This window comes from Notothenia coriiceps, unplaced genomic scaffold (assembly GCF_000735185.1).
Source record: "Notothenia coriiceps isolate Sejong01 unplaced genomic scaffold, NC01 NC01_scaffold00018845, whole genome shotgun sequence".
NCBI classification, from domain to species: domain Eukaryota; kingdom Metazoa; phylum Chordata; class Actinopteri; order Perciformes; family Nototheniidae; genus Notothenia; species Notothenia coriiceps.
Window position 1 is genome coordinate 9,296 of NW_011351546.1, and position 5,379 is coordinate 14,674.

A 5,379-nucleotide genomic window follows, 5' to 3' on the forward strand; every position below is an offset into this window, starting at 1 on the left:
GTCTGGTTTGAGTAAATATAATAATTACCGTCGGTCACAACTGACTTCCGATGCCATTTGTTGGTGTACAATTAATTACTTGATAATTCAAAATGAATCAAAATAAGTTTTACCAATTATTTTCTTGTTTCTTGATTCATTTTATTTAATTTTTTTATTATTTTGTCCGAAACCCATCCATCCATCCATCTTCTCCCGCTTATCCGTGGTCGGGTCACGGAGGTAGCAGTTCCAGCAGAGAGCCCCAAACTTTCCTTTCCCTGGCCACATCAACCAGCTCTGACTGGGGGATCCCAAGGCGCTCCCAGGCCAGCGAAGAGATATAATCCCTCCACCTGGTCCTAGGTCTACCCCTTGGTGTCTTCCAAGCTGGACGTGCCTGGAACACCTCCCTAGGGAGGCGACCAGGTGGCATCCTTACTAGGTGCCCGAACCACCTCAACTGGCTCCTTTCGATGCGAAGGAGGAGCGGTTCAACTGTGAGTCCCTCCCGGATGACTGAACTTCTCACCTTATCCCTAAGGGAGACACCAGCAACCCTGCGGAGAAAATCCATCTCGGCCGCTTGTATCCGCGATCTCGTTCTTTCGGTCATGACCCATCCTTCATGACCATAGGTGAGGGTAGGAATGAAAATGGCGCGGTAGACTGAGAGCTTTGCCTTCTGGCTCAGCTCTCTTTTCGTCACAACAGTGCAGTAAAGCGACTGCAGTACCGCTCCCGCTGCTCCGATTCTCCGGCCCATCTCACGCTCCATTGTTCCCTCACTCGAGAACAAGACCCCGAGATACTTGAACTCCTTCACTTGGGGTAAGGACTCATTCCCTACTTGGAGTGGACAGTCCATCGGTTTCTGCTGAGAACCAAGGCCACAGATAGGAGTGCTGATCCTCATCCCAGCCGCTTCACACTCGGTTGCGAACCGATCCAGTGAGTGCTGAAGGTCGAGACCGATGAAGCCATCAGAACCACATCATCTGCAAAAAGCAGTGGTGCAATCCTTAGTCCACCGAACTGCAGACCCCCTCCCCCACGACTACGCCTCGAAATCCGATCCATGTATATTACAAACAGGATTGGTGACAAAGCGCAGCCTGGCGGAGGCCAACCCTCACCGAATGGGTCCGACTTACTGCCGAGGACCCGGACACAGCTCTCGCTTTGGGATGATTGGATAGCCCTGAGTAGAGACCCCCTCACCCCATACTCCCGCAGCACCTCCCACAGTACTCCCTGGGAACCCGGTCATACGCCTTCTCCAAGTCTACAAAACACATGTAGACTGGATAGCGTACTCCCAGGCCCCCTCCAGGATCCTTGCGAGAGTAAAAAGCTGATCCGTCGTTCCACGACCAGGACGGAATCCGCATTGTTCCTCCTCAATCTGAGGTTCGACAATCGGCCTGACCCTCCTTTCGAGTACTTAGAGTAAACTTTCCCGGGGAGGCTGAGTAGTGTGATGCCTCTGTAATGGGCACACACCCTCTGATCCCCCTTTTAAAAAGGGGAACCACCACCCCGGTCTGACACTCCTTCGGTACTGTTTCCAACTTCCACGCAACGTTGATGAGACGTGTCAACCATGACAGTCCCTCAACACCCAGAGCCTTCAGCATTTCTGGGCGGATCTTATCCACCCCCGGGGCTTTGCCACTGTGAAGTTGTTTGACGACCTCAGTGACCTCCCCCCCGGGGGATTGGTGTTGATCCCCCGTCATACTCCAGCTCTGCCTCTAACATAGAGGGCGGAGTTGTCAGGTTCAGGAGTTCCTCAAAGTGTTCCTTCCAACGGTCTAACACTCCATCAGTTGAGGTCAACAGCGTCCCATCCTTACTGTACTCAGCTTGGATGGTTCCCTGCTTCCCCCTCCTGAGGTGTCGGACAGTTTTCCAGAACAACTTTGGTGCCGCCCGAAAGTCCTTTTCCATGTCTTCTCCGAACTTCTCCCACACCCGCTGCTTTGCCTCGGCCACGGCTGAGGCTGCTGCCCTTCGGGCCTGTCGGTACCTTGCACTGCTCGGGAGTCCCCCGGGATAACAAATCCCTGAAGGCCTCCTTCTTCAGTCGGACGGCTTCCCTGACCACCGGTGTCCACCAGGAGGTTCGAGGGTTACCGCCCCTTGAGGCACCTAGGACCTTGAGACCACAGCTCCCCGCCGCGGCTTCGGCAATAGAGGCTTTGAACACCGACCACTCTGGTTCAATGTCCCCAACCTCCACAGGAATGCCCGAAAAGCTCCGCCGGAGGTGTGAGTTGAAGGCCTCCTGAACTTGGGCCTCCTCCAGACGTTCCCAGTTCACCCGAACTACACGTTTGGGCTTACCAGGTCTATCCAGAGGCTTCCCCCGCCACTCGACCCAACTCACCACCAGATGGTGATCAGTTGACAACTCCGCCCCTCTCTTTACCCGAGTGTCCAAAACATACGGCCTCAGGTCCGATGATAAGATAACGAAATCGATCATGGACCTTCTGCCTAGGGTGCTCTGGTACCACGTACACTTATGAGCATCCTTATGTTCGAACATGGTGTTTGTTATGGCCAATCCATGACTAGCACAGAAGTCCAGTAACAAACCACCACTCCGGTTCAGATCAGGGGGGCCGTTCCTCCCAATCACTCCCCTCCAAGTGGAATCCGTCTTCGAGAAGGGTCTGTATGTCACGAGTGTGTAAATTGGTAAGACGTTGGTAGGTGTGACGTGACTACCTACGTCTCCGTATGCGTGTGTACACTTGTTGTGTGTGACTGTTTATTTCGGTGGATTTTCTTCTGGACATGTATATCAGATCGTCGTTTTTACAAATCAAAGGCTCTATCGGGGATGGCTCCATGTTGTTTTGTGTTGTTACTGAAATGAATACCCAGAGGGAAATATATAATTTATCTAACCACAGTGTAAAATAAAACCGACCTTTTTTACAAAAAACCCAACAAGAAACTTATGGAGGTTAGGGTTTTTTCTCGGTTAATCTGGTCCGGCCTAACCCTTTACTACTGTTTTTTCGTGTATCTGAGCTCTTACTGAGTCAGAAAGGAGAAGGTCTAAACGACTCCATACTTGGGTCCACCCACAGGATGTCAGTGGTTATCAGTCATATTCATAAATGGATCGTTATTTGACTTAATATTCAGGACATTGACTCGAAATCATCTGCACTTTACTGAAAAACCACTATCCTTGTTCCCGAGGTAGTGGAAAGAGAGTACAATGTCTTGTGGTAGGTACGTTAGAAAGAGGGACGAATAGACACCAGCCCAGCGTCTCCATCTTCAAGGTCGTCTCTCGGGTAGAGCCAAGCGAACATGGGCGTTAGGAGCAGAAAGCCAGTACTGGGTAGGAAGTACTCGGTACGTCCACTCCCATCCTTGTCTTTACCGCGCCAATCTGTCTCTCGAAACGGAAGACCGAGTCGAGGGAAAAGGCAGTGTGCCACGCCATTTTCGGCTTGACAGGCGGGTGGCGAGGAACGACGAGGCTAAGAGGCTTGGTAGGAGTCGCGGTAAACAAGGGAGTGAGCCTTGTTCTGGGACTCTATGAACTTTGATGAAGTGAACCATTTCCTGAGTAAGGGCTGCACCTCACTTTCAGTAGCCTAAAGAGACGACTCTTAGTACCGGAGTCTTAACCTCCACGTGGAGGGTGTCATTGATGCACCCTTGGGCCAGTTTGCGGAAGGGTTCAAGATGTTTGTGTACATCTTCGACCTTTCGCATGAGGGATCCGGGGAGGTCCTAGCGAACCGGCTCTCATTTTTCGCACTAGCAAGCAATGTGTGGGTACTGCCTTAGGCGTAACTAGAGGAGTTAGATTCCAAGCTTTAGCCGGACTGGAGGAAAAGCCATGGAACTCTCATTTTTTTTTGAAAGGGCCCTCGACTCATACACTACGAGGACATTAACCGTGTGTGGGGAGACTAGGGGGAAAAATTTTTCCCCTTGGTGGTTAGGGCCAGACGGTGAGGAATGCCATGACAAGGCTGAAGGTGCGTTGCAACTACTCTGCACAGTTGTACTTCAGGGAGTTGGTGGGTCTCGGAAGTCGTAAAGACCCCGCCTAGAGTAGGTGGGGCCCCGAAACGGTGACACCTCAAACAACTGCTGGAGGTCACTGGAAGGAGGGGCCTCTAACCACAACTAGGGGGCAGTATGAGGTCGAGACGGAGATTGTATCTCCCGCCTCAACAGTCCAAGTCCTCAAGGAGTTTCACAAGGAAGGTTGCGGGATTGTGAGGTAGTCAACTCCAGTTGTTGCAGGGTAGGAATGACATGTGTCGTCGAACCTACCAAGGGACTAGGGGGAGGACTCCACAGCCTGTCAAAAGGTCTTGTTTGAACCCACGGCGGGCTTTCAGGAAAAAGGTACAGAAGAGGCTTGAAAGAGGGTGTGGGTGACGAAACGGAGCGTGCTGCCTCGACGACGGGAAGCCCGGACAGCCATGGAACATTGACGGAGCCCTCAGGGGGGCCCTATTGTTAGGGACTTCCGGAGGAGGAAGTCAGCCTGCCGAAGGGACTGGTGGCCACAGGTGGTCCTCCAAGCTCCCAATGGCGGGGAACTCCGTGGATCTCTGGACTCTTGGTAGTCGAGGGGCGGCGCCGAAGCCGTTATCTTCCGAAAACCTTGTGGCTGTGTGAGACCAAGTTACAGGGTTGGAGGTGTCCTTACGGGCTTTTCGAGCCTCCACACTCAACTTCCGGAGGACTTGAACCCAGAGGAGTCTGCAAGGGTCAAGTGGGCTTGATGTGCAAACCCGGAATGGTCCAGATAGGTCTCCGAAGGGGGGCGGTGAGCTGGGTTTGAGGTGGTCTACCACTAGTCAACTGTTGAGGCGGGGAGGAGAAATGGGGCTCCACAGGTTTTGTATGCCGGAGTCCAGGCTACTACTTGCTATTGCTCTTAGCTAGTACCTGGAAGACGGATCCACGAGACCATGGTGCATGTAATACTACCCGTATGAAAACAAGCTGTACCACAATCAATACCGGTTAGGTACTGATATCGTGTTCGTTCAGGTCATTGTTTGGTGGTGAGGCCAAAGTCTAGTCCCCCCGGCAAGGAGGGTTAGTGACGGGGAGGTTCACAGAGTAGAACGGAACACAGTGCACTCACGCCCCTATGAGTGTGCAGGCAGGCCAACCCACGAAGCGACGACTTCAGAATGGCGGTAACACGTGCTCTGCCAGAGCAGCGCTCCGGACGAACAACTAGCACACCCCCTTTTGAGACTGACAACACACACGAATACGTGTTTGTCGTGGAGACTCCTGTGGTAGAAGAACCTCTGGGACCTATGCCAGGACAGACGCCCTGGTACGACCTCGTATGATACACTAGAGGAGGATTCTATGTAGTTGCGTGTACACGCAGCTACT